Here is a 10,900-nt window from a genome sequence, read left to right as displayed (position 1 = left end):
TTCAACCCAACACCCAGTGGAAAAAAGGAGCCCCTCCAGCCCCGTGAAAATGAGCGAGGGAGTAAGGGAGGGGGAAAGCAAGTGACTGAGGTAGGGGAGAAGATGGAGTGAGCCAGTCAAGGTCTCCGAGAAGGGGCGGGGCAAAGGTGCTCCGTTTTGTTCAGTCAGAAAGTTGGCGACTCTCTGGCTTCCTCTCGGCAGACAAGCTGGGCGCGGGTTCTGCTGCCAATGCCAGGCTGGGGCGGGGCTTCGCGGCGGGCGGCGCTGCTGGGCCAGGCCCCGGGGGGTAACGCGGAGCCTCCTCCTGGGCTGTTCTTCCCCGGCCGGACGGAGAGCGGCACTGTGTCCCCGCGACGCGGCGCACGCTCCGCACGCTCCGCTCCTGCCACCGCCGCCGAGCAGCCTCCTTTTCCCGGGCAGGGAGCAGCTGAGGCCGCTCAGGGCTGCGCCACGTCGGAGCTGTGTGAGTTAAGGGCGGCCCCGGGGTCGCTATAGGGAGCGCGGCGCGGGTTGGGTGAGGGGCCGCGGCTGCCGGGGAGGAGCCTGGGGGTGGTTGTTCCGCCTCCCAACAGGGGCGAGCTGCCCGGCTTCCGGGGCCGGCCGATCCGGGCTCTTATGCAGAGCGAGGCCTTGTCCTACTTGCACAGGCAGGTGCGTCGCGGCCCTCGTCCCCTCCCACCGCTGCCAGCCGCCCCGCCTCATCCCCTGGCCAAAGGGGCACCGGGAGCTGCCCTCGTCCCGTCCTGTGTCGCCTGCCTTCCCACACGGGGCTGCCCGGGGGTTCTCCTCTGGCCCCTGCACATCAGCCCGCTAGACTCACCAGCCTGCCCGGGGCTGCCGCTGCGTTGGGGGCTGTGCAGCAGCAACCGAGCATAGTCAGTCAGAATTAATGACAAAACAGAGCAAGAATCCCAGTCCTAAATGCGCTGGAGATGAGCTGCCTGCGGCGCGGAGTCTCGCCTAGGCAGCGCTTCCTGTGCGGTGGGAGGTTTCCCATCTTTTAGTACCAGTATGGGAAACACTGAGCAGCCTGGTGGGGCTCTGCTGGCAGGACTTTGCAGACTGATTGACTAGGGGCTTGACTACACTGGGAAATTGACTGGATGTCCTGGAATTATTAGTGAAAAACAAGGAGGAGTCCTTTTGGCACCTTAGAGACTAACACATTTATTTGGGCATAAAAGCTTTCATGAGCTAGTGCATTTCCAAAGCAGAGTGATTATTCTGGAATAAAAGAACTTGTAACAGAGCAACTGCACCACCTGCACTTTTAGTTGAAACTAGTACTGCAGTGGTGCAGAAGGACCCTGTGCAGTATACAAGTTCTTGGCTGTACACAAAGTTGCACTAGGAGTAGGACCTTCTTAACTAGTTAGTAACTGCCTTTTTGCCACACACAAATGATTGCCCATCAAAGGCTCTTTTAAATCAGTAAAAGTTACTCTAGCTCAAAACTGTAACTGTATCCCTGGGAGTTTAAATTGATTTAGGGACAGTATGGACATATGCATTCCATTTCTAATGTAATGAAACCAGTGCAAGAAGGCCTACTCTGCACCTTTCATGGCAAAAATGGCCTTCCTGTTTACCTTTCTACACTTACTTCCTTTGGGGTTATGCAAACCAGAAATCAAACAACACTGGCAAGTGATAGGATTCCATTTGTGAGCCTTCAAGCAAATCTAGGTATTACAATGGCGCTGGCAGTACTTATAATATACCTCATGACCACACATCAAAGTGATTGGAAAGGCGCACAAGTATGGAAGCCACTTGCAATACCAAAATTCCTGACAAGATTCACTCTCTTCTTGCTAATCTAGAAATATGTGTAGATGCTATCTTTCCTCCAAACTTCCATACCCTAAATTACCTCACACCATAACAGCAGCCATGTCAGGATAGTCTATTACAGCTTGTCTCCAAACACTTAGTTTGGCTATAGCAAGATTCAGATTTACTCAAATTCATCCCAAAATATAGATTTTTTTTGTTTGTTTTTTTTGTGGAAAAGATTCTGAACATGTATAACTTGTGGAAATGTTTCACTAATTTGTTTTTAAAACCTTGCAAAGTATAAGGAATAGCTGTTTATCGTGTTCTCAATTCAAAAAGTGAATGCTTGATAACCTTAAAGCGAAACTAACAATGCACAAAATGATACTAATTTATTTTAAAGCAAATTGTATTTATAGACATTTTTGTTTTGTTTTTAATAATCTCATGTTTATTTACAATGTGATTTTTATGTTTTGCCCATTTTAAATATGATTTTAATATATGTTTAGACTTTCATTACAGGAATAATCAGAGTGTAATCATGTGCTGCAACATGGCTGATTTTGGTAGAGATGTGATTTAAAGTACTGGATGGGAATATTGCACTCTTGTTTTCAATATTCTTCATATTTTTCCCTTAACCCCTTCCTACCCTTACTTTAAACTTGTTCTAACTAATGTAAACAACTTGAGTGCTAAGTTTTTAGACATTTACAGTTCCTCCTCTGTGATATGTTTTTCAGCATGCTCATTACAACTTGTGGTTGACTTGTACCCAACTTGAAGTCACGGGTGGCAACCCTACTAAATATAAAACAAAAAGCTAAATACAAATCCTGCTGGAAGTTAGCCTCCAGCTAAACAGAATAACAGCAGCAAAGAAGTCAGTTGGTTCCTTCTCCATATATTTCATCTCACTGACATGTTAATTTCAAAAGGGTCATTTAAATAAAAGCATTATTTAACATGGCAGTGTGAGGGTTTGTCTATACTACTGGCTGTAGCTGTGCTACCGTAGTGTCATATTCTAGATGTTTCCTACACAGATGGAAGAGATTTTTTCTGTCTCTGTAGGGAATATACCTCCCTAAGTAGCAGTAGCTTGGTCAGTGGAAGCATTCTTCCATCAACTAGGGATGTAAATATTGTTTAAAAGGTTAACCAGTTAAATGATTAAAATTATATAGTTTAAATGATTAACTCATTAAAGGGGGAGGGCCAAGGGCTGCTCCTTGGGTCGGCCGGCTGGCTGGCGTGGCCTGGTGGCTACTCTGTCTGGCGGGGCTGGGGCTGGGGCTGGGGCTAGCTAGGGCTAGGGCTGTTCCAGCTGTCTGGGGGCTGGGAATTAATGGTTAAGCTGGGTTAACTGGAAAAACGAATGCTTATCAGTTAACTGTTTAGCCGTTTACTATTTTACATCCCTACTATCAACCTAGCCACATCTACGCTGGGAGTTAGGTTGGCATACCTATGGCATTCAGGGATGTGAATTTTTTCCACGGCTGAGAAACAAACTCAGCTGGGAGCAAAGAACTTCTTTAAAACACTTACAGTGTTCTTTATGGTTCCCCCCATCCCCCCTTTCTATGTTCTTCCCTCACAGAATGTATTTATTTTCCCAGTTTTTTTTTTTTGTTGGCTTTGTCAACACTTTCATTTTTGATAAACTTTCCCATTGTTGCATTGGTAGTGGTACCAGTGGGCGTAATAATGGAAGCACAAATGTATTCTGGAGACCAGACTACACTAGTGTTGCAATTGCATTGGTGGAAGATTTTAATAAAAATACAAATGTATGAAAGGCTTTAGGGCCCATCAGCCCCATTTTAAACTATTGGGGACCCAATTACAACACAGTTCTGTTTTGTACTGTAGGTGGGATGTTAACTATGTTACAAAATAGAACCATGTTGTAACTGAATCACTGGATAATGGTAATATATTAATAGAGTTTTGTGGCATTTGTAATTGTCTTGCCCTTCCCCATAATCCCACCACCACAACTACACAGCGCCCCACACAGACCCCCACTGCCCTGCGCCCTGACACACACACATCTCCCCTGGTGCCTCCCCAACAGACCTCCCACTGCCTAGCATCCCAAAACACACAAACCTCCTCCACTGCCCAGCACCCTCTGCCCCCTCACAGCCCAGTGCTTCCCCACAGACCTTTCAGACACTCCCTCCCCCACACCCTGCCCCCTTCACTGGGTGCGCTCACTGGCCCTTCTGGGAGGTGAGGTAACTGTCACCTGGGCTGAGCTGGCAGCATGGCCGGGGCTGGAACTGGGATCATGCATCCCTGCCCCACAGCTTCAGCCAGGGGTTGGAGCCGTGGCCCTGCGCCCCTTCCCGTGGCTTGTGGCCAGGGCTGCAGCAGGGGCCGTACGCCCCTCTTGCAGCTTCCTAGGGCTGTGCACCCCTTTCCCCCATGTGTCCTGATATTTTACTCTTGCGATCTGGTCACCCTAATTAATACCGCCTCCCTGAATGATAGTAGCTATATAGACAGAAGCATTCTTCTGTTGCCATAGCTGTGTCTGCGCTGGGGGTTAGATCAGCATAGCTATGTCGGTCAAGGCTGTGTTTTTTTCACACCTCTGACTGATATAGCTATGTCAATCTAACTTCTAAGTGTAGAGCAAGCCTTAGGATGCAGCCTGCTGGGGTGTGAATGTAAAATACACTAGTCTGCTGTGCACTGTCACCATGTGGACCCTGCTCCTGTGCAATAAAAGTTCCATGTAGATAAACCCCATCTGTAGACAGTCTTATTCCAGAATAAGAGTGCCGTGTGCCTGTTAGTTTACCCCACTTTCAAAATGCATTAATTTAAATAGGAACCAAGGCACTCTTTTTCTGGAATAAGTTTGTCCACACATGGAGTTATTCTGGAATAGTTAGCCCTTACTTGCTTGTTTAGCATTTACTCTATTAGGAAGTTTTGACAAAACAAATTTGAAAATATGGTTGACTGAGCTGGCTGGATCAGAATGTTAAGGTCTTTTAAAAATTGACAACATTCTGAATTCATATGTCTAGTCTTCGATGGTTTTACTTTATTTTCTACCACTTTGATGCATCTGTGACAGCTTGTTTCACAAACATAAATTTGCGTTAGAAAGTGGGATAATCAATTTTAGGTGCTAAAAGAAAAGAACTCAGGATTTTGTCCATCAGCTATACTCCAACCTCTTTGTCCTGTTCTGGACACAGTCTCTGATATTTATATTTGGGATGAGTCTTGTTGGCTAAAATAATATAAGTGTTTCAAAAATCTTCTGGATGCTACTTTGAAACTACATTTTCAACAAGATTGGGATGGTAAGGTCAGGAGCTTGTAAACTGTCTAGTCTTTCATCACTTTTGTAAATGCTTTCCTCTTTGTTAAGGACTGAGTTATGTAAAATATGCTCTATGTTTTGATCAAAGTTCTCCTTATACTTAGAAAAATTTCAACATACTTTGGTGCAAATATGTAGATAATCTTCTTAAGAATTCCATAAAGTGTCTTTAGGAAATTAGGGCATCAGTCCTGCTTTTTGAACCAACCAACCAACCATAACAGTGGTTGTGGAAGAATGTTTAAGCTTCCACAGTATGCTTTAGGACTGTATGTCCATAGTCATGGTCCACTAATTTAACTAGATTGAAAACACCACATAGCACCAGTGTAGACATGATTTAACGCTTTAGTTCAGTCTAGGAGGTCCAGTTTTAGCCTTAGGCCAAAATGTCTCCATTAGTGTTAAATGGGGTTTTCAACAGGTTAAGTTAACTCTATTGAAAACCCCACTAAAGACTAATGTAGACACATTAGGGCCGTTGAGCTAACTTGACTGAAAAAAGCACTATTTTCCTCATCTAGACAAAGCATAAAAAAGCTTGATCACTCTGGCTGTAAGGGATATATTCTAATTTCTGTGCACCACAGTTTCCCTGTTTGCTTAACTCCCCACATGATGAGCTGAATCTCTTCCTGACCATCACACTTTCATGACAGCTTGAGAGCTATGATGAGGACATAAGAACGAAATGAAAAAAACTTATTTCTAGTTTGAACTCTGTTCTGTTTTTACAGTCATGGTTGGTGAGTTATGCCTATGTCTAATGCAATTCAGATTTTTCTAAATTAGTAACTAGAGATCCTTAGCTGAATTCAAGGTTATCTTTGTCCTTTAGAAAAGTGAGTTAAATCAGACTGACCTTATTGCACAGGTGCCAGGGTAATTGTCAGTAAATGTTAGAATACCTGACTGTAAAAGAACTTATATTATCTGGTCTTTAAATTTGCTCAATGTTATTAGATTGATGGAAAATTATATACGATAGTTTATTTTGTATTTTGATTATTTCTCTTTATAAAAAAAAGTGCACCTGCACCAACTGATTCCTGATTCCTATGTTCAACAGTATGGTTTCCTGACAAGAAGAAAGCAGGATATCAGATAGCTACAAACTCTTCAGTGAATGTAAACATTGGTGCTGGTTTCTACAAGATGTGAAGGGACTCACCACTAGGGAACCTAGTACAGTGTAGTCAACAAAGCTCAAAATGTAAGTTCCTTTAGAATTATTATTTTACTTGAACTATAAATGTTTTTTTTCCAGTCTGTAGAGATCTATAGTCTTTCAAAACAAAAAAAGTAACAGTGAAATGTTTTGAGTGTTATGCAGTTTGAAAAATAGAATGTGAAATAGACTGAAAATAATTAATATTTCTAGTTACTTAAATATCCTCTTTCAAATTTCTCTGAGTGATTTAAAATTACCATAGCAGTCATACCACCTGAGATTGTATGTTAAAAGCTATGCTGTTTAAGGCCATTTCTATATATGAACTGGAGGCCTCCACAGTAAAAACGTGTTTTTTCCACTAGTCTCTAGGTCTGCTTTTTCTTTTTTTCCCCCCCAGGACTGTTCTGTGCTCTACAGACTTTGCTCAAGCCCTGCCCAGCATCATGATGTTTAGATGCAAATTTCTGCCGCTGATTATTTCTTGGGGGTTTTTTTTCGTTTTTTTTTTTTTTGATCAATCCTGCTTGTTTTGGGTGGGCTTATTGACAACCATTGGTCCACATTTTTGTATAAAACGTAAAACCAAATTTAAGACCACTTCTAGTCATTAATCTTATGCAGAGCTCAAAAATTTACCTGACATGACTAAGTACTAAGACAACTAATGGCTTTGAAAAATTATCTGTACTTACATTCCTCCCTTGATGCAGTGCCCTCTGTGAATTAAAGACTGCAACTTTCTAATGGCACAAAACTGAGCATGCGAGGCCCACCTCACTCACTCCATCTCCTCTGCCCCTCCCCCACCCTCATTTACTCGCTCATTTTCACCAAGCTGGGGAGGCTCCAACTATCAGTAGCCAGAACTTCACTGATTTTGGGGACAATTGGAACATTGAAAGAGGAGAAAAAGGAGTCACATTGAGCCATTGTCCTCTGTTAATGCCACCAATTAACATCTGGCAGCGTAATGTCGGGGAAAAGACCACTACCTTGTCAATTGATCAGACAGCCTGAGGCTCCTTTTATTGATATATCATTGATACATGTGTGCACACACAGAGAGACAGCGTATTCCCTAGCAAGGGTTAAGCCGCTCTCCCGAACTGATTTTCGCCAGTGCTTATAAAGCTTAAAACCGCAAATTATCATATCTTGCTTATACATAAATCACAACCTTATTTGGCTATCATATGGCATACATTGCAGAAGCACAATTAATATTATCCTTATATGGTATAACATATGTAAAATTGCAAGCCTTTATCTTTTCACCTCCTCATGGATGTTTACTTGATTGTCAGCATCCGAGGCCCACCTCACTCACTCCATCTCCTCTCCCCCTCCCCCACCCTCATTTACTCCCTCATTTTCACCAAGCTGGGGAGGCTCTAACTATCAGTAGCCAGAACTTCACTGATTTTGGGGACAATTGGAACATTGAAAGAGGAGAAAAAGGAGTCACATTGAGCCATTGTCCTCTGTTAATGCCACCAATTAACATCTGGCAGCATAACAACACTCCTGCCCATCCTCCCGGTGGAGTTTAATATGCTGACACCTGAATGTCAAACGAGAAATAATTGGTCTCCCTTCTGGGAGCTGTGGGTAGAATACTCAGCCATCAGGGTGTAGCCAGAAGGAGAGGCAAGAGAAGGCTTCATTCTTTGCTTCTTTCCTTCCTCTTTCCTAATGTCCTGCTGTGGCAATCTGTACCCCTATGTTTATTCTTTTACAGGATTATAATAAGTTTTGTACAAAGTATGCCTTGTGAGGTATCATTTGAAAACTCATAAACTGCTGAATGTTATTGTCCTGTTAAAATATGTGTGGCAACACTGTGTGTGATGTTATAAGATTTTATTGCATAATGTTATTGAAGTACGTTGTAATTTTGGGGCGTGCCCACAGACCAATTCCTCAGAGACAGACAGGCTAACCAACACCCGACCCGGGTTTCAGCGAGATCAGCTGGTTAAATGACCATTCTTTAGCAGGAGACAGGGTGTGTGAGAGAGAACCTATATCTTGAACAAAGAAACAGTTGAAGGTTCCCTCCAAACAGACTTTCACTCATGACTCAGCTGGAAACAGGTTTTGTGAAACAGCTGGAGATGCTTCTAGCACAAGAGATTAGATTATAAGAGAGGACAACGCCTTAGGGCACTCCTCCTTTTCTCTCTGTTCATGGTGTCAGCAACTCCTGAAGTATAGGAGAGGGGGAATCCTGTCTGAAGAGGTGTTCAGCCAGTAAAAGACTGAAAAAAAACATGTGGTGAAAAAAACCTTTGCTTTTAATTCACTTAGCTTGTTAAGTTAGGCCTTGTCTACAAAAGTGCCACTTTACAATGCTTCAACTTTCTCGCTCAGGAGTGTGAAACCCTGCCCTCTCCTGAGTGCTGCAAGTTTCAGCATTGTCAAGTGGCAGCGTAGGCAGTGCACCCAGCACTGGGGGCCACTTCCCTCATGGAGGTGGGTTTTTTATAGTGCTGGGAGAGCTGTCTCCTAGCACTGATGCCACAACAGCGGCAGCATTTTAACGTTGCTAGTAAAGACATACCCTTAGATGTTAGCTGTGTTTTACCTTTTATTTCCTTTGTAATCTCATTACTTTTAGGCTTGGTGTGCACTGGCAAATATTTTTTTGCTGAAAGTCGGCTTTTGGTGATGAAACAGCAGAGGTGTCCACACTGACAAGCCATGGGGGAGGCAGGAGCTGAGGTCAGGGTTTCCGCCTCCCCCATCTCAGGACTGGTTGCTTCCTGCGGCTGTCTGAATTTACAAGAGAGCATGCCCACACATTCTCCCCCAACACACACTGTCTGTCTGCTCTCCCCCCACCCCCCAATACACAGGCTCCCTATCACACACATTCCCCTCCGCACTTCAGTTGAAAAGTAGCTGGCAATGGGATTGAGAAACCTGCATCATGTGATGCTGTACCTGTGTGTGAGTAGACCAGGAGTGGTTGTTCCCACAGTGGAGCACTGTAAAAAGCACCCCAGGTTGGAAAACTGAGAGGACACAGCAGTTCAATGGTCCAGATTGTACCCAGGGGAATGTCACACCTGCTTCCTCAAAGTCTGCTCCAGGTGAGGTAGAGAGGTTGCCAATTGTCCACCACTCTCTTCCAGTCTGGGGGAAGGAAAGGTACGTTGGAAGTTGGAAGGGAGGAGAGACCAACAGAACCCTTGGCATGGTGAGAAGAATGGGGGGCCCTAATTTGGGGCGCGAGGGGGAAAGGGAAAGGAATAGAGCTGCTGGTATAGTGGGGAGAATGAGGGACCCTGCTGGGGCATGGAGTGCACATACAATCCCTGTCAGGAGATTAAGGAGAGTTGCAGAGAGTCCCTGAAATAGAGATGGATAGCTGGCACACAGAGAGCTCGTAGAGTGAAATGGATGATTGCAAGGAGCCCCTGGTGTGTGCAATAAGCTTGGCCTACAAAGCATGCATCCACCTAGATTTGTAAAGAATACATCACTTGCAAAATGAAATTGGTTAAATAAATAGTTTTTTAGACTGCATCTGATGTTCTGGGGAGCAAGGTGGTGGAGCTGTCTTGGTAGCAATGCTTCCTAAATATTTCATAGTAAAATTTTCAAAATCAGTATATATATATATATATATTTTTTTCAAAATAGCTGTTAAGTAACTTAATATTGGGTGTGAAGAGAAAAGAAGAGTAGTAGTCCTCTTTCATTTTTATTCTTTTATATAGGGCATATCAGTATGGATTTAACAGTTTTAACCTCAGTTCTATATACTACTTCAACAAAGAAATAGCAGTAATTGAGATGAGAGGGAAAGAACTTTTTTATATTAGCACACTTAACATATAAAAAAATGTATTTGTATACAGATAATTTAGATCTGTGACAGCAGTGGTTTGGAACAAAGCAGAACCTGAAATATTCAATGGCGGTATCCATGTGTGTTTGTATACACCTCTATTAAAAATGTGCCATAAATAGTGCAAGTGGCAAATATTTTCTTCTGCCTCTTTTATTTACTTTTGCCATTATTGTCATTATTACTGGAGAGCTGAATCATAGCCTTACAAAGCTCCAAACAAGAGACAGCACGTTGTTATGCTGTTCCTGGAGAAGGCCAGGAAGCAGATTGTGATTCAGTTAGTTGCAGCCAGCCTCTCAATCTCCCCTTTTCCAAAGTCTCCTCCCTGCAGATGCATGGAGTGAAATTTACAGATACAGATGCCATTAATTCTCACTCCTTGTTGTTTTTGTGGATACAGACTAACACAGCTACCTCCCCATACTCCCCCTGGTGTTGCTATAATAGCCACTGCACTGCAGCTTTCACCACCCCTTTCTGATTCTGAGCCAGATAGGCCTGTGTATAAAAATTGAACAACACAGTTGTGATTTTTAGAAGGAAAAGACTTTTTTGTTCTGATCAAGTTAATCTAACCTTTCAGCCAGATTTTGTGTGTGCAAGTCAAACTATTGAGTACCAAAATATGAAAGAGGAAGTTATAAGCATCTGTCTATAGAACAGGAACTATTCTACCTGCATGGCTGAATGAGTGTATGATTGGTATTTTCGTATTGTTTTATTTTCAATTTTTTATTAGCCTTGC

General features: G+C 43.4%; 1 protein-coding gene across 5 annotated transcripts in view; it reads left to right on the top strand.

Annotated features, from left to right (window-relative positions):
• The first annotated feature begins 376 nt into the window (after positions 1–376).
• N4BP2 (NEDD4 binding protein 2) overlaps positions 377–10,900 on the top strand; it is a 71,623-nt gene continuing 61,099 nt past the window's right edge. For 4 of the 5 annotated variants that reach the window (XM_050947291.1, XM_050947290.1, XM_050947289.1 and 1 more), the window contains exons 1-2: positions 377–463; positions 6,154–6,338. The gene's annotated coding sequence lies outside the window, so the exon portion shown is untranslated. The remainder of the gene's footprint in view (positions 464–6,153; positions 6,339–10,900) is intronic. The other variant, XM_050947287.1, reaches the window with a different exon arrangement.

This window comes from Gopherus flavomarginatus, chromosome 3 (assembly GCF_025201925.1).
Source record: "Gopherus flavomarginatus isolate rGopFla2 chromosome 3, rGopFla2.mat.asm, whole genome shotgun sequence".
NCBI lineage: Eukaryota > Metazoa > Chordata > Testudines > Testudinidae > Gopherus > Gopherus flavomarginatus.
Note: the sequence above shows the minus strand (reverse complement) of the source record. Positions and strands in the feature narration are given on the sequence as shown.